The sequence below is a fragment of the Anser anser genome (assembly GCF_964211835.1).
Source record: "Anser anser genome assembly, chromosome: Z".
In the NCBI taxonomy this organism is placed as follows: Eukaryota; Metazoa; Chordata; class Aves; order Anseriformes; family Anatidae; genus Anser; species Anser anser.
This window is the reverse complement of record NC_139723.1, coordinates 11,680,609-11,698,976: the sequence shown is the minus strand read 5'-3', so window position 1 is coordinate 11,698,976 and position 18,368 is coordinate 11,680,609. Positions and strand designations below refer to the sequence as shown.

At 42.3% G+C, this 18,368-nt stretch overlaps 1 protein-coding gene across 3 annotated transcripts in view; it reads right to left on the bottom strand.

The window, feature by feature from the left end:
* The window catches only part of PTBP3 (polypyrimidine tract binding protein 3), a 65,075-nt gene extending 48,027 nt beyond the window's left edge, over positions 1–17,048 (bottom strand). Inside the window, exon 1 of one of the 3 annotated variants that reach the window (XM_083816485.1) lies at positions 16,913–17,048. The gene's annotated coding sequence lies outside the window, so the exon portion shown is untranslated. Of the gene's footprint in view, positions 1–16,843 lie in introns of all 3 variants that reach the window. The other 2 variants (XM_083816484.1, XM_083816486.1) reach the window with 2 other exon arrangements.
* Between the last annotated feature and the right edge of the window lie 1,320 nt (positions 17,049–18,368).

Genomic DNA, 18,368 nt, shown 5'->3' with positions numbered 1-18,368 from the left:
TGCAATAATTGTACATGATCATTTTAACAAATGCCAAATTGTTTTTCACAGCAAAGATATGTGGGAAAACCACACTTATCCCTCCTCAGAATACTAAGACAATCTTCAAAATGTTTATCAAGAATGAAACCTTAAAAATGCAGGTGGTAACAAGGGCTGAGAGCAAACTGGTAACAATTTTAGCTTCATAAAACATGGACTTCAAAGTTCTGTGATGCCACGGTTTAGATCAGGACAGACTAAATGCATTAATTAGTATATAATAACGGGACTTGTGTCGAGCATTTGTCTTTTTACCCCTCTGTGAAAGAGTGATTATTAATGCAAAGAACATTACAACGTTACAGAAAAGTCTCTCTCCTCACTTAGCCCTTCCTTGCTGAAAGGAGCAGTGGATGTCAGAAGTCATAAGCCGCAGAGACAAGTGTGCAAGCTACAGACACATGAGCTTGACCCCAGGTCTCTCTGGAGGTCCTCCAAGGCCAGGTATCCCTGAGGGCACGTGTGCCTCTCCCTTCCAGGCTGAGGTAGATGTGACATTTAAGAGGGAAATGGCATCTTCCAGGTTGTTTGTTCCTTACCAGTTGGTGGACAACTCTGAGCTGCTGTCTGTGCAGCAAGTTGCTTGCCAAATGTTGTTATTATCATTTTGGTTCTGCTATTTCTACCAATTCTAAACTTTTTTTTTTTCTGTAATACCTGCCTGTTTTATCCAAAATTATGGTCTTCCCTAACAAATGCATAGCAGCGTAACGAAGGTCATACTTACAGGCCTCCAAGATCACCGTAGTTACTCGGGTGGCATCAGCTCAGTAGACCAAGGCATGTTTCACCCCTGCTTGACACCTTCATAACTCTCATTCATCTGACAATATGTAGTGTGAGGTTACTTGTATCACAAATGACACCACCTGCAACAGTCTCCAGAATTTTACACACAGGACTACAGCAACAATAACTAATATGGTAAGTACACCCAACAATGTTAGGACAACGGGGTAAACGAGGAGGTAGAACAAGGCATGAGCATTTGGACTCCGAACAGAGAGTATCTCTTGAGGATACACTTTAGCTGCATATTCCACACATATTCATGGCTACACTGTAAGCAGTCTCAAGTGAAACAGCCCCAGAGGGCATTAGCAACCATCCAAGCATCAATATAGATGCTTCACCTGTGCCATTTCCTCAGTAATACCACACCAGTAGCTTGTCTTGTGGCTTTGACTTCCACATACTCATTTGATTATACTTCACCTTCATACACTTCTATCACCTGCTGGGTGGGACTCCAAACTGTCAATAATTTAACAAGTGTACAGGGCACTCATGTTTCTTTTTCTCTTGGGATACAGTTTTCCTCATGCCCACAGTAGCTTTGGCTCCAGAATCCAAGGAGTATTCCTGCCTCTCTCCCCATATGTACTTTCTGCCATAAAACCCACCGGACTGACTTGACCCCTACGAGTGCATATAGCACACTTCAGACATTTGGACCCGTTCTGACAGGGCTCAGCACAACTGCATATGCAGTTTGTTGCTTTACTGGTCACAGACCAGTTTTTTGGGTCCCCAGTCAAATGTTCTCTTTTTCCTGGTGGCTTGGGACAGAGGATTCATGAGCTGACTTGTTCTGCGGAAGTAAATTCACTAAAATCCTACCACTCTAAGAGAAAGCTGCTTCCTCTTTTGTTGGCTGGTGGAACCATTGCCAAAATTTTATTAATCACACCAGGTAGTATATGCCTACACACAGTGGTAGGCATATAGCTCTTTGACCCACAGAAACTGTATTTCTAGTCCTACAAGTGCCTTCACCTTATTCCTTTGACTGTAAATCCTGAATCACTTCAGTTCCAGCTATCTTTGTTATCCACCCTTTGGGCACTGTTTCCATATATGTTGATGTAATCAGTGCACCCTGAGTGACCTGGGGCATTGTTCTCCTCCAAAACCATGTGTACAAGCCTGTGCCAGATGCTAGAACTATGCCTCCATCCTCGTGGCAAGTAGCTACAGACGTATTGTGCCCCCATCCAGGAATAAGGAACTCCAGTTTACACTCAGTGGCCACGGAAATTAATAAAAACACATTAGCTAAATCAGTGGTTGCACACCAGGCAGCATTTATTTACTTATTGCTTTAAGTTCATGTCATAGTTCTAGCACACTAATTCGGCAGCACTCGGATGTTGTTACCTCATTCAGACCGTTACAGTCTATGGTTAATCTCCTGTCCCTGTTGGGTTTTCACACCAGCCAGGTAAGGCTGCTAAGGGCAAATGGTTTCAAACAAATAATGCAGAAGTATAAAGTCAAGGGATATGATCATTTCAGGCACAGACTGAATTCCTGTTGGTTTGATGTTGTCATCATTGTTGCAGTTGGCACTGATGGAGGTAACATCAGAGCTAACATCTCTCCTATGAAGAAAGACAGAGAGCTGGGGATGTTCTGCTCCCTAGAGAAGGCTACAGGGTGACCGCACTGCAGCTTTTCAGTACTTAAAGGGGGCTTACAGAAAAGATGGAGAGCAACTCTTTGCTTAGGCATATAATGACAGGACAAGGAGGAATTGTTTTGAACTAAAAGAGGGGAGACTAGATGTTAGGAGGAAATTCTTCACTCAGAGTGTGGTGAAGTCCTAGAAAGGTTGTCCAGAGAAGCTGTGGATGCCCCACCTGTGGAGGTGCTCAAGGCCAGGCTGGATGGGGCCCTTTGCAGCCTGACCTAGCGGGTTGCATCCCTGCCTGCAGCAACAGGTTGGAACTGGGTGACATTTAACCCTTCTAACCCAAGGCATTCTATATTTCTATGATATGATTCTATGACCCGTAGCAGCTCTGCTACGCGTGGAAAGGAATATGGGGGTTCTGGCTGATAGCAAGTTTAGCCTGAGTCCACAGCATGCCCTGGGGGCCAACAGGATGAGCCGTACCCTGAGGTGCCTCAGGCCCAGCACTGCCATCTGGCTGAGGGAAGACACTGTCCTGCTCTGCTCTTGTGCAGCCTCACCCGGAGCACTGTGGGCAGTTTTGTGTGCTACAGTGTAGGAAGGACAAAAAGCTATTAGAGAGCTTCCTAAGGAAGGCTACAAAGATGGTGAATGGTCTGGAGGTGAAGACACATGTGGAGTGGCTGAGGTCCCTGGGTTCGTTCAGCCCAGAGCAGAGCAGGCCGAGGGGAGGCCTCATGGCGGCCTGCAGCTCCCTCACGAGGGGAGCGGAGGGGCAGGCGCTGAGCTCTGCTCTCTGGGGACAGCGACAGGACCCGAGGGAACGGCATGGAGCTGGGACAGGGGAGGGTCAGGCTGGGTGTTAGGGAACGGTTCTGCACCCAGAGGGGGGTCGGGCACTGGGACAGGCTCCCCAGGGCAGTGGGATCACTATTTAAGGGTAACATGGTTTCAGTTTCTGCCACCACCACTGTTTTTTGTGACTTTTCAGCCCTTCTCCCCATCTGGCAGCACCTACAGCAAGAAACAACCTCCCCCCGTGAATGTTAAGAGAGGAATAGTTAAGAGATATGCTGCTCAGAACAGAGCCACACGACCTTGACTCCCATTTCTTCAAACTGCTACTTAAGTAACAACAACCTCTCAGCTCCTCCCCACCTCCCCCAGGAATCACAGTGGACAGCTCCAAGGACAGCGCAAACAGTGTAAAGAAGATTAGTTGTACACTCAGAGTTACTCAATGAGAAAACATATCAAGGAAGGGAAAATTTTTAATTCCATGTTTTACACTTGAATGCGTTTCAAACTGTTACTGCTACCTTACATATGCTACCGAAACGCTACCTACCGCACAAAGAAGGTAGTGTCAAGATATACCTGGTACTGGCAGCATCACACTGAATAGCTGTTAGCGTTGTTATACACGAGTTAGCACACGCTACATACACTATTAACACAACTCAGGTGGTGTACTAAGTGCACTTCCTGCCATACCCCTACCTCTGAGCATCACTCATATCCCTGGCTCCACCAGATGACACCGGGAGAACTAACCTAGCAGCTGTGGGCAGTCTCAGCATCGTGGATGTTCCTACAGCACTACTGCTGTACAGTCCTCTTCTCACAAACTAAAGCCTTCAGGTCCCACTTCTGACACCAGCTTTTTTTTTTTTCTTTTTATTAATGGCATGGGTTATGTCAGGACAGACTAAACACCAGCATTAATTAGCACGCAATAATTAATGTGAAGGAATGTAACTTTTTATTCCCTCTGTGAAAGAGTGCTTATTAATGCAAGGAACATTACGAAGTTACAGAAAAGCATTTCTCTGTAACTCATCATTCCCGCTGAAAGGAGCAGTGGGTGTCAGGAACAAGACGCTGAGCGTTGCTGGTTCCAACCACACAAGCTTGATGTCAGGTGTCCCCAGAGGTCCTCCCTGCACCTCTTTGTACCTCTTCCCTTCGGTGTGAGACGGATAACATTTATGGGGGGAGAGCATCTTCCAGAGCGTTTAATCTTTTGTGGCTGGTAGACATCTGCAAGCTGTTAACTCATTGATTGTTGCAGTGGGTCACTGGGCAAATATTCCAATGCAAGTTTATGCAAGTTTAGTTTGGATGTTTTTATGATGGAACTCCCCCGCCCCCCCGCACTAGATTGTGCTTCATCTAACAAAAGTCCTATCCTTAACAACTATGAGGCAACATAAGGAAGTTCAAACTGAGGGCATCCAACATCACCCTAATTACTCAAGTGATGTCAGCTCTGTAGGCCCAGTCATACAGTAACTGCGGCTCACAAACACGTGATCAAGAGAAACTATGCAGTACAGACACCGAAACTGCAAAAAATCTGCATACGGAAAATCGCATCTACTTTTTAAAGAGTCTAATCACCTTAAACTCCTATGTAGATTATTACAACAGCAGGCCACCACAGGGCACTCCTGTCTTCTTTGAACTGCACTTGTAGTTGCGCTTCAAACTTAATGCATTTTATAGTTCTCACATAAAAATTCTTGCAGTACTCCTTCACTGCAAGCTCACAAGCATTCCAGTGACATGAGACTACTTGAGGATGAATTACGAAGGCTTTTTGCAGAATTTCAACATACAACGGAGCTTTTGAATGGAAAAGAAAACATTAATGATTTTTTTTTATGAGGACTGCCAATTTTCAATGATTATAAGCTATCAATGATTACTGCCCTCAAGCAGAACTCTTATAAACTGAATTCCTTCTAGCATTGTGAATGCATGAATGCTCTTTCAAAGTGCACGATATTACAATTAAAAAAAATTGATTACTTATGTATAAAAATGAGAATTTTTCAAACTGGAGGCCCAAGTTTCATCTCCAGGAAAGAAACCTCACATTGCCCTCTCCACAGTAAGGATATCACACACGACAACCCAGGGGACTCTGTCCTGCACTCAAACACGGAAGGGAAGGCAACGTTCAGGAGACAAATTCTGCCTCTTCCACCTGCTGTGACACGGTTTATACGTACTAGAAAGTGGCTGCTTGGTATCCCAAGTTTTCTGACAACTAGTTAATCCTCTACCCTCTTCTCCTGGAACTCACACTGCAGTTTTCTTTGCAAGTTTAAGAATGAGGCTCAGTGTCTTTCACATCCAAGAGTCTACTAAAGTAGACCTTTGCTTATAGGGGCTTCACATATTTTGTGTGTATATATATGTGTGTGTGTGTGTGTGTACATATATACAGGCTTTCACTAGACAGTTCAGTTGATGTGAAAAGTTGCTACCCAATGTTTTAAAGTATCAAAAACAACACTCCCATTTTTAATATTGTATATTTTCCATGTTACAAAAGCTAAGAAATTATACTCCAAGAAACATTTAAGCATTGAGCAGAAATTTATGAACATGAAAAGAGATGTTTTCAGAGAACTGTATAACTTCAAGTAAGTTAAAATATCAAGTCAAATAGATTTGCCATGTTATTTTGAGCTCAAATTAAGACAGCTCTACATAGACTACTAACACATGAATTTCATAATCTCTAATGCTCCTGGACAAAGATGCCTGACAGTTTAAATAGAAACTTAAGTTCTCAAGGTGAGCTAAAGCTGGAAATACAATACAGTATATACCTTTGCTTTATATTATGATGCAAATGCAGAATTCACTACCCGTTAAGGTCTGCAAAGTCGTGTAAGTGTGAGAGGAAGAAAACAGTAGGTTACTCTACAGAACTGTATTTCATTTATTTTCTCTTCTGTAAGGTAAATAATAATTTGCCTTTTACTCCATGACTTGTGGCAAAGACATGACAAAACCTACCAGCACCACAACTGGATTAATATGTTATTACCATTGCTTCCCCTTCCCAGTCCTCTCACACCTATTTGTGAAGGCAGTCAAGCTTAATTTTCATTTTACTTTTTGTGGCCTTCAATAGTATGACATGCTTTGCTGTTTCCTGCTGATTTCTGAACTGCTGCAAATGGATTGTTTAAATACTGTGAAATACAAAGTAAACTAGGAACATATCAACTCCTCAATTTGCTCCTAGTAGAGTGGGCAGAATTCAGTAGTGTTCTACCAGTGTTACTGATCTGAAGACGAGCAAAGAAATACTACTTGCTATTTTCTGAACTCTGCAGAAAACAGCATCGCACAGTCTCGGGAAGTGATTTATGACTCTCTTAAAAATCATTATCAGCTGATATATTGGGGATATAAGAAAACACATCAAAAACACAGGAGGATCCAAACAACTCAAAACCCAATCAGATTGAAACAGTCCCAAAATTATAAATGTAATGAAGGTAATTAAGTGATCTGCAGATCAGTTTTTAATACAAATTTCTTCTCTGCTCCCCGACAGATTTAATTTATGTATTAAAATAAATGTTGTGCACTTCATTTTCCTTTTAAGAGTAATTTATGAGCAATTATAATGGAATATGTCCATTTGAAAATGATTAATCTGAAGCTCATAACAACAACTTACATCTTCCAAGTCCCAGTTGTTCTCTTTTCCAGTGCACTAGTATAGCCTACTCACACTTAAAACAACTAAACAACATTCATTTTAGAGTGAACATCTCAAATTTCTTGAGCTGCCTTCCCACATAAAGACAAGAACACACCTGTTATTCCAGCAAAACAAAAATGTATCTGGGTTGTACAGTAGGAGAACTGCTAAACAAGCATCACTAATACCAATGATACTAGAGTCTGTGAAGTAGGCATACTAAAATGTAAGGCCCACCAAGCTTGCACAAACGCAAGAGTGGAAAAAATGAAAAGTTATAAATTACACCATTTACACATCAAAGAAGTTCACACTTGAATGAGGACATGGTGTAGAAATGCTTTACAATCTACTTTATCACAGGAGTTCACAGTAAGAACTTGGCGTGAGTCAGATGTAGGTATCAGTCTAACAGTTTACTACTGTTCACCTAAACAGAACAGTAATGTGATGCTCCACAGACTTTTATGACCATGTTTCCTTTAGAAATAAAGAGAAAAATATCTTCAGTAACACTAAGTCTGCATCTGGATGTACAGATTGCTGTCCCACTTAAGACTGACTACTTTAGATTTTAAAATAAGATACAAATTTGTTACAATGGGCAATAGGATAATTTGACTAAGTTCCAAACAGACTTCATGACCAGACTCCACAAGTCACAATGCTATAAGGTCACATACTTTTCACTTACAGTATATTGCAGTGCAAGAATCTTAGGAAATAATATTTTCCTCTAGGCTCTTTCCTCTTAAGCATAATGTTCAGACTGCTTGCGACAATTGCATTGGATCAAGGAGAGCAAAGCAGTAAAATAAACTATCATCAAAGGCAACCTTGAACATGTAATTAGCAAGAGCTGTAAAATTAGTGAGATAAGTTTTTAAAATAATCTAAAACAGCTGTTTTTAAAGTATGGAGTATTTTCACTTGGTATGATGGCTTTAAACTCATCCTGAAGAACAAGAACTTTGGATGCTGCAGAGACCAAACAGGCATCACAACACAGAAGCAGATCATCTGCTGCATGTCAAAAAAGCCACCAGCTTTTCTTTGTAGCACTATCACCAGCTTATAATTTTCAGTAATGTTGTTTTCTGATGGTTTAAATACAAACTTTCTAGCAATAAAGATAAACATCTATGCCTTCTACTTAGCTTAACATTTAAATATGTGAAGATGAAAATTAAGCTTTTCCTGACCAGGTAACACAGGCTATTTCAAGAGAAAATTACTTCAGTATGTTCCTTTCAAACATATTCCTTTTTCAAACAACATACAAAACACACCACAATCTTTACTAAAATTTTCACCCTAATGCTACATAAGCAATTGAATGTGTGGGCACATCCGTAAACAAAGACTGCACAGAATGAAATCCTGTACAGTAATAAAATCATTTGCCTTAAGCTTCAGAATTTTCAATCACAAATGTATCTGTGTAACGTCACATCATGTATAGTTTTGCTGCACTTTATTACACACAAGTCTTAAGATATTTACTTGAGGTAAAACTCCAGTAAGCTACTTAAGTCACCAGTAAGCTGTTTTCAGTTTGGTCAGAAAAAAACCTTTACACGGACTTCTGAAGTACAGAAGTGTCATTATTTGACAATCCAGTTTATATTATTATTAAAAGTTAAAATTCAGAAGGAAATACACCAAAGAGAAACAAAACAAAAACATGAGGCTTATGACTTCCAGAATCACATCAGCAAAAATAGGATGTGTTCTGTTCCCACGGCAGCGGGTTGGAACTAGATGATCTTTAAGGTCCTTCCCAACCCAAACCATTCTGTGATTCCATAATAAAAGAAGGAACAGGTGTACAGAAAAAGACAGAATATGTTTTCAACCTTTAAACAAACTGCTGTAAGATCTTACAAAACTGTATAAAAACACTGAAGAGAAAAAATGGAAGATGTTAGAGAGCAAATTATTGCAAAGATAATGGCAAATAGGCTAAAGTGGAGAAAGAAAAACATGGTCATAAAGCATGAGCTGTGAATTTGTTTTTTTCTTTTGCAAAGGAAATAGTTTAACAATGCACAGTATGGAGAAAAAAGAAAACATGACTGGCAGGATCACAAAAACAACCAGAAAAACTTATACAGAATTTCTATATAAAACACACTCTTTTTACAATTCATTTTTAAACCTAGTTCCTTCTGAAAACAGGAAAAAAATGCATGAACGGGATTCCAGGATACAGCATTTATCAGCAGCTTTACCTTGTAGGATGCAAAATATCCACTTTTGTTCCTACTCCTGTTCTACAAAACTAAATAATATACTTAGTTTAGCTGAGGAAAAACATATTTGGGGGGAAAAAAAAAATCTCCCTTCCAATGCATCTAACATCCACTATCAATTCATGTGAAGCTACCAAAAAGATTTGTCCTTGAAGTGATCATTCAATTTAAAAGCATGAAATTACTTTCTGTAACTACGTACCTAAGAGCCTTAAAAAGCATCCAAGAAAAAAAAATCCTACTCTCAACTTAACTGCAACACTCTGAAGATATATATTTTGTATTGTCTTTTAAATGTTTAATTGGATTCACATTTTAAGCTTCTCTCCACAAGAAAACACATTTTTTTCATGAAATCTAAATGACTTTAAATTATTTTTTAATGAAAAATTCATATTCTCAAACAATCACATAATTCTAGGATTTAAAAGCTCTAAGAGTTGCACACTTGAAATCAAGTGGTTGGAAAGTAACAAAATCTGCATGATGTACATCACGTAAATTAAATATTTCGTGAATAAGCTCTTGTCCTAATAGATGGAAGATTTGCATCAAGATTAACAATGGAGTACAAGACTGCTATCCACAAGATGAGTTTTCAGTTACTGCTCAAGATTTTCTAGGTGAGTAGTGTTGTAAGCAAGAAGAACGTGGTCGCACCTATGATACCTGCAGTTCTTGTCCTTTCTGTCTGATCTGTGCTTTGTTTCCTCCCCACTTCCTTAGCAGTGTTTCTCATCTTTTCTCACTGCGTGACACTTTCTCATGCACTGGCCTCTACTCCTCAGCCCAGCTCTGCTTCACCTGTTGGAACAACTAGTAATAGGATACCCGCTCTTAGAATCATCCTTACAATAATAATTATTATATAAATCATCATCTCAGACTATCTAGAGACTGAGGAGAGAGCAGAGTTAATATACCCTTATTTTTGTGTACATTTTCCCCCCTACATCTTTTGTAGAAATGAATGCTGGCACCTTTTCAGTATGTAGGGACAAGCTCTCCTCCTCTCATCCCCTCCCTTAAACATCACCGTTCACGTGGAACGTGGCTTTCATTTCGGCTTTACCTCACAACACTACATTCTGTGACAGTCCTCATTTCTTCAGACTCTGAACAGAAGGCACAAGTTTGTTAGCAAAATCACTTTCCCCAATCAAAGTATAATGTGAAGTGATTCAACTATAACATTACAGTTATCTTACTGCTAAGCAACCTTTTAGTTTGGTTGTGGTTTGTTGGGTTTTTTTTTGACATTTTAACCCTGCTCTTTTGCTGACAAACACACAACCAACTACAGTAGAAACCTGATCCTGAGAAGAAAACCTATTCCTGAATTTTATAAATATTTAAATCCATGGATCCTGTTAACATTCCAGGTGTTTTATAAAACACTGGTAATTAAATGAATTACCATCTTTCGGTGGTCTACAGACTTAAATCAGATTGGTTTGGTTAAACATCAAGTTATTAACACTCATTATTCCAGACAGCTGTAATCTAGGCTTTGGATTGCATGTTTTGAGACCTTGTGTGTTTTTTTTTTTCTTGCAATGTGTAATGAGTCCCCCTCCGTATCTTTTAAGGTAGCGAAACAGCAACTAGAGCTCCTCCAAGACAGCATTGTTCACAGCACGCCAAGCAACGCTTGCCACAAGTGTGCACTAGAAAGGTCTGTTTCATACCAAAAAAACCACAGATGAAACCCATGCAAAGTAAAGTTCACAAAAATCAGTAATTCCTAAGGAATCACGGTCTTGCTCCTTGGTGATTCTACAGCACTGACTGTATTTACGCTGTTACTGTCCAGTCCTTCGCCCTACTGAGAGCAACGATTAGGCAGCAGAAATCAGCAGAGAGCACCTGCAGTGGGAGGACACAGCATACACTGAATGATCTTTGCATTTACACGACAGTCCCATGAGTTTATTTTTATATGTAGATACATATACACACACACAAGTGCATACAAACGCTTGAGACATTTTACATGATGGCAAAAGCCAAAAAATGCCATTAGCCACCCAATTTCCTTGCAGAAAATATTTTGTGGGATCCTGCAGATAAGAATTAGCAATGAGGAGTTTTTTGCATTTGTAAGGTACTTAATTTTACTTCCATAGGTTTTTTGGGTGCAGGGTGGGGAGGGAGACCTATTGTACAAAGAAAAGATCTATTTCAATAAATTGGAAAACATACATTATTGGATAAAGCAGGGCTATACAAAAAAAAAAGGAAGTTATATATGAACAGATCTATTTTACACTTCCAGACTAATGATAGTTAAGACAACTCTGTTTCTGAAGCAACGGAGAGCTGCTGTTTTTCATCTGGAAAAAAAAAAGGAACATTAAAAAAAAAATCAAGAACTGCATATAGCTTATTTCGTCTATCAGGAAGTGATGCCTGTACGCACTGATCTTTCCTTCAGGGCGCGCGCTAAAGTAGTGTTAAAACTGCCCCACAGGACTGCACAGCATATGTATTTTTGCCATGTATACCTTTACTTACACTTTGATACCCCTTCCGTATAACTGCTTGGATGTCCAGAGGAAAAAGAGCAAGGAGAAAAAACATTTGAAAATGGAAGAAAAAAGCCTCAAGAAATGAAGGATGTCTGCACTTTGTACTCTTCTGAATTTTCTGAAACTGACCAGTTCTGTATGTAGAGCTGGCTTTTGTGCACCTCTACCAAGTTTCATTACACAGAAACAAGACTGCTAGCAAGGAGAGGCCAAACGAAAAGTTAATTGATCATGTACTTTTGAGCTCAAGAGGTTTCTGTGCAGGAAGTTTCACACAACACTTTCCGCCACATCCAATGTATTATACTATGCAATGAATAACTTAAAAACAAAATAAAACAAGCAATAACAAAAAAAAAATCACGGATTCCAAATTGGTAGTGCTTTAGGAAAGAACACAACTGAAACAAGAGGAGAAAGAAGAGGCGTGAAGTTGGAGTAATTCTTCTGGTAACACAAGATCTGAGCAAGTAACTTGTCTGCAGACATGAAGCCAGAAAGAGAAACTAGAAGCACATGACAAAAAAGAATAAGAAAACAAATGCATTGTGGTGGATAGTAAAATGAGGAAACGAACAACCAAAAGTCCCAGAGAAATGGAACTGGAAAGAAAATCCTCATCTAGGCAAGCAAAGCTAGGTAGGAAAATAAGACCTAACAAAACCAAGAAGGATTATGTGTAATTTGCAAATTAAGTCACCTGGCAATATTACAAGTCAGTAGAGTACTCAGATACAAGGTTCATTTAATTTGCAGTGGTCTTTGGGTCTCTGTGGCAACATGCATTTCATGCTGACTGGCAAACAATATTCTAAATGTTTGTAGTGTATAAAGCGTTCCGGTTAAAAGGCTCGAAGGCATATGGGAGTCTGTTGTCTCATGATGAGATGAAGCTCAGTTCACATGCTCAAAAGGAGCCCCGGAAAAATGTCTCTCTGGACGAGTGCATAAACATGCTTTGAATCCTCCATGGAAAAGGCCACAGAATTTCTAAGAATTGTTGGAGCCTAGGAGTTACCTAGAAAGCAAGGCTCCGAGCTGGAGCAACAGTCTTAACCAGATCTCTGCAAGGTACACCAAAAGATCTGCAGGGGCCTGTCTTCATTACAGAGGAAAGTTATTTCATGTCCTTCTGAAGCACTACCATGCACACAGCTCCCATGCCACCTAAAGATAAGAAAAGGGTGACCTTTGCCTCATTTCTCCCTACGGTCTGGTCCCAAACCAGAAGACACGTTTGGATATGATTTCTGCCTGACTGATCATCCTTGTTTCCACGATGGAGGCAATGCAGCTCCGAAGAGCTGGTAATGTTTTGTTTACACGGAACGATCCCCGTGGGATCACTGACCAAATGCTTGCACGATCGTGTGAACAGAGGGCAAGTAAGAAAGCATTAGTTCAGCTCCCTTGCTTCTGGTATGCACTGTTCAGAAAGGATACGTCTTCTCCTGGGCTTTAAATGCCACCGTAATACACCATGTCTTTTAATGAAAAACGGCATCGAGGTAAATTATTCGTAGCACGGTATGATTAAGAAAGTTAATTGCAGAGATAATGGCTAGATTATTGAATCATATGAGCGTTCATTTCATCAGCTTTCACCGGAAATTTAGGGTGCGGTTTCCTGGCCGGTTTATGCTGATTTAAGGCTGCAGCGAGAGGAGCCATCATGCCATTCCCCACCCGTGTGCTCCCACAGCCCCCCCGCTGCGATTAAGAGCCCGGCAGCACGGTACCAGAACAACTGACCGCGCAGTTCAGCTCACACGCACAGCTGCAGCACCGTGAGGGAGGGCAGAAACGCACCGCTGGGGATGGGGCTGCACTTCTGGCAAGCGTGATGAGTTCAAGCAACTTCAACAGAGAAGCAGAGACAGCAGGGAAGAGTGCTGTCTGCAGGAGCAGTCAAAACACTTCTTGCTTTTCACCTACCCACTTCGCAGCACAGCATCAGAAATGCTGCCTTTTGCTCCAGTGTGAAAGGAGCGTCCACACACCTGGAAGGATAAGCTCTATTTCCATGGGCGGCTATGAAAAAAGCCTCTCAAATACACAGAGCTTACGCAACACATAACAAAATTAAAAATACAAATGATCCACAGCAGGCAAAACCAGGAAAACTGAAAGCAAAAGTGCCACTCTGTTAATGAGTGCGATGGAACAGAATCACAAGCTGCACCCTAAAACAGCTGTAGGCGTACTTTCATTACAGAAGAACTCCCACCCTCACGTTTTGACACAATACCGCATTTAATCAGGATATCCTTTGAAAGCAAGTCAATCTAAACACGCTTGTGCTTATCGCTTAATACCTCGAGAGGTGATTCAGCTAGCAGAGCATCTGTGCAGCAGGAAACTCTATAAATGCTCCTCAGTAGGACCCTGCACGCTTCGCTGCTGGCCTCCCCCCACTGGGGGCCCAATCAGATTAGCTTTCCTGACCATAGACCAAATCATACAAATAATCACTTGACAACTGGTAAGAAAATCACGGGAGTGATTTATATTCTGCTATTTTCATGTTTCTGATGTCAGATGATTCACATTTCCAATTATATCAGATGTTATTAGTAAGCCAGTTTGTTGAGTGAACATCAACCTCATAAGGAGGGATGCTTTTATTCGTACCGGGGACACATTTTTCCTAAGCATATAACTTAAAGTGGGTCAGAAACAGGTATCATTGAAGGAATTACATATAGGAAAACTTAGGATACACAAATGCTATCGCATACGTGTAATAAAAAACCCCCGAAGACTTGTGAGATAGAAACCCAGGTCTAATGACATGCATGTGTCTCTGAGAGGCTGAACATCATCTTGCAGAATCCAGAATCCTTTCTAAACCTGAAGATTTCATCTGGCAGTGGAGGGGCTGAACTTAACGCTGCAAATGGACGTTCATCTGCTGTGTTTACTGTTATTTCTGATTTCTTTCCTCTTACTAACCCACAAGACAGTCACTATCCTCACTTAAAGAATATATGTGTACACAAAGGCCTGTCTTCAAAAGTCAACATAAAATTATAGCTCATACCACTCATGATTTACTTCAACTTAATCAGTTTAACTTGAATCCATTTCCCTCCAAAACCAGCAATATTAGAGAGTTGAGTGCTTTGCCACAAAACAGTGAAATTTTTACAAGCTTTCTACAGAAGCCTCCTGATCCAAACACAAAATGTTTCCTCTTTTATTAACTTAATGTATTCTCACTCTCACTAAATGCAGCAAGCTTTGGATCCAAAGTAGGCTCTGTATCCCACAGAAATAAATTAACCCGTGTATATTATTTCCACAACGGTTCCAATGAAGTGTAATTTTATGTTATTACTCTTCTTATTTTGAAGAGCATTTAACAACAAAAATACAAGTTGAATTATGAAAACTTATAACTTGTTTTTACTTTCAATTATTCATGGTACGTAAGGCAATTTAACTTAACCATACCCCTCAACAGCTTGTATCTTCATCCACCTAACAGTCTGGACATCCTGCAATCAAGTCCAATTCTCAGAAAGTACTTAGCATCTCCTAACAAAAGAACACACACCCCAAACCACCCCAAAAACACAGCCCTTCCCGAAGTACCAGAGGCAGTATCCCACAAATCACAGCAGACTTAAACTTGCAGTTATCACCAAAAACCTGCATCATGCCTCAAACACCTGAAAAGATCCACTTAAGAAAGTTTCTTAAGAAACACTCAATTGATTCACCTTTAATGGGTGCTTTGCCTTTGCCTTATTCACTGGCAATCAAGTTTATTTGGAAAGTTCTGCTTTGCAATGTTACCTTTGTACAACTCAGGAACTACATTTGTTTTCATATACTATTTCTACTCAAAACAGACTCACATGTCACCAGCCGTAAGTTACCTCTAGTGTCAGTATTCCAAAGCACTACACACACTGATGCATAAACCTTTATCCATCCTCTCTCAACAGAATTAACAAATGCTACATAAAAATAATAAAAAAAAACACGCAAAAGAAACCCATTGTACTAATTGGAAGATACTATGGAGACTATAGGAATCAAACATAGGAACTATAGGATATTAAGATTAGCTGGCAATTTCACAGCTTAAGAGAAACCAAAAATGTTCTATTCTAAAATGGATTAAATCAGAAAAATTACAAGTTACTCATAAATACATTTTACACATTGAAAAGGAGGACATTGTTGCTCCAGTGTCAGCGCTCTTAATTTCCTTTTGGAGATTTCCAAAAAAAACTAGTTTCAAAGCAAAATTGAAAAAAAATGCCGATCATATCAAAATTACTCATATTTTTGAATGAATTTCTCTGAAAAGGTACTTCCCAGCACCATTTTCTTTCTGACTAATCAGCATTTACACAACAAGTGCTCTCATCAACCTGCCTCCCTGCGAAGGCTTACACTCCAACAGCGCTGAGAGATGTCAGAAAAGTTTCGGATAAGCTGCTTTGAGTCACTAGAAAGAGAAGAGAAGGAAAAAAAAAAAGTTCTGAAACAAAAATTAGAGTTCTTAGAGTTGAAGAACTAATTTTTGTTTCAGAGTTCTCAGAGTTGAAGAACAGTTTGGCTTCTGCAGGTCACTGAGTTGCAGCGCAAACTTTAATTATGTATACACCTTGCATGAAGTTAGCGCTGCCTTAAGTGGTAGTTTTCATGCATTTATGATAGATTACGACAAAAAAAATAGAGAAAGGAAAAAAGGAGAAGACTTCAGCTTTTAGCTCACAGCGCACGCTAAGCATAGTTAGCTTCCTGGGACAGGGAAATCTCTCACCACGGTTAGAAATGCACTTCAGCTTTGAGATAGCGATAAGTAAAGGCAGAAATGAGAGAAGAGCAGCGATCCCGAGGCGCAGGAGGCGGGCTGGCGGTGCTGGCAGCCGCCCCGTCGCTACCACCGGGTGCCCAGCAGCTCTCCGGGCGGTGCAGGGCAGGTCCCTCGGGGTGAAGGCAGGAAGAGACAAAAAAAATTAAGCAGCGACAGTAGTTAAAATTAAATAACTACAGCAGTAATAAATAGCAGTGATAATAAAACGACGATAAATTAATGACAGCGAATTAATTAAAAGGGAAAGGCGCTCTGAGGGAAGCCACTCACCCCACAACGCGAACAGAAACGGAGAAAAGAAAAATCGCGAATTCAGGAACGGTGGAAGCAGAAAGTTACCCGCACACCGGCCGGCAGGGCCACCCGCTTCCTCCTTCCTCCGCTACCTGCCGGGGCGGCCGGCGCCAATATCCCCACGGCCCGGCCCGGCCCGGCCCGGCCCCGCCGAGAGCCGGCCCCCGCCGCTCCCCGCTGCCCCCGCCGGGCCCGGGCCACCTCCCCCGGCGGCGGGGACGGGGCGGGAAGGGGGCGAGGCCGGCACAGAGCCGCACCCCCCCGCCACCCCCTTACCCCTGAGGGACGCCGCCCCTCGGGGCTCAGCCGCCCATGGCCCGGCCGGGGAGCGGGGAAGGGGGGCTGGGGGACGGGGACCGGGCGGGGTCGGGGGCTGGGGGCGGGGGACCGGGAACGGTACGGGGGGGAGGCGGCCGCGGAGCAACACCTCCCCCTTTCTCCCCCTCCACCGCCTCACTGAGAGGAGCTCGCTGCCGGCCCAACGCGCCTGCGCGGAGCCGCCGGACACGCGCCCCGCGCGTCCACGATCGCGCGTCCGCGCCCGTCCGTGCCCGGCCCCGGAGTCGGCGCGCATGCGCGGTGCGTGACCGGCTGCCGCTGCTGCCCAGTGTTGTGGGCTCTGTGAAACGGGATCAAACTACCTCTGCGCTGAGCTTCCGTGGAAGTACGGCGGAGCAGGGGTTGTTTGTGTGTTAAAAATTGGTGTTATCAATAAAGTTGTGAAAAACCACCACACTCGGCCGGTCCAACGCCCCCCCGATGCCACCGTCGCCCACTAAGCCATGTCCCCCTGCGCCATGTCCAACTTCTGACCCTTGGCGTGAGGGTGCTGAGGGAAGGGGAGAAGCCACTTAAGTGTGGTGGGTGTCAGTGCTTCCCATGCACCCAAAACACTGCTCCTGTCATGAGGAAGCCACAAATGTGGTGTTGAGTGTGTACGTGTGGTGTTGAGTGTGTACATGTGAGGGCTACACCAGGCCCCGTGGTCACCACCTGGCACGTGAGGGACTAAAGTGTACAGAGGGCGTCTTCACCACACAACACACTGTGGCACTGGCTTCTGTGGCCCAATGCGCAGAAGAATCTGAAAGTAAAAGCTAAGGCAGAGAAGACAAGATGATAGTAGGAGGGGGGAGCCTCGTGCAGGCTGGTGCCCCTGTAATGTGAATCTTCTCATGCAAAATGGGAAGAGGCTTGTGTTTGTATTTGTTCGGTGCCTGACACAATCGCGGTGCATGACAGCATCCTTTACGGGAAACAATGGGATCTGTTAAATATTTGCATCTCCTGGAGTCACTCGGTGCAAGACTCAGCCTGTTACAGAGGCTCCAGATGACTGCAGTCCACAACCCTATCTCCTGTCAGGTGACGGCCATATACTGGGCGAGTGAACTGCAAACACTTCCTGACAAATGATACCTGTGTCCTGTCACCTGCTGGAGGGCGCCTGCGTTGACTGGGACAGGACGTCCTTTGAGCCCTGCGGTAGGTGGAATGACTG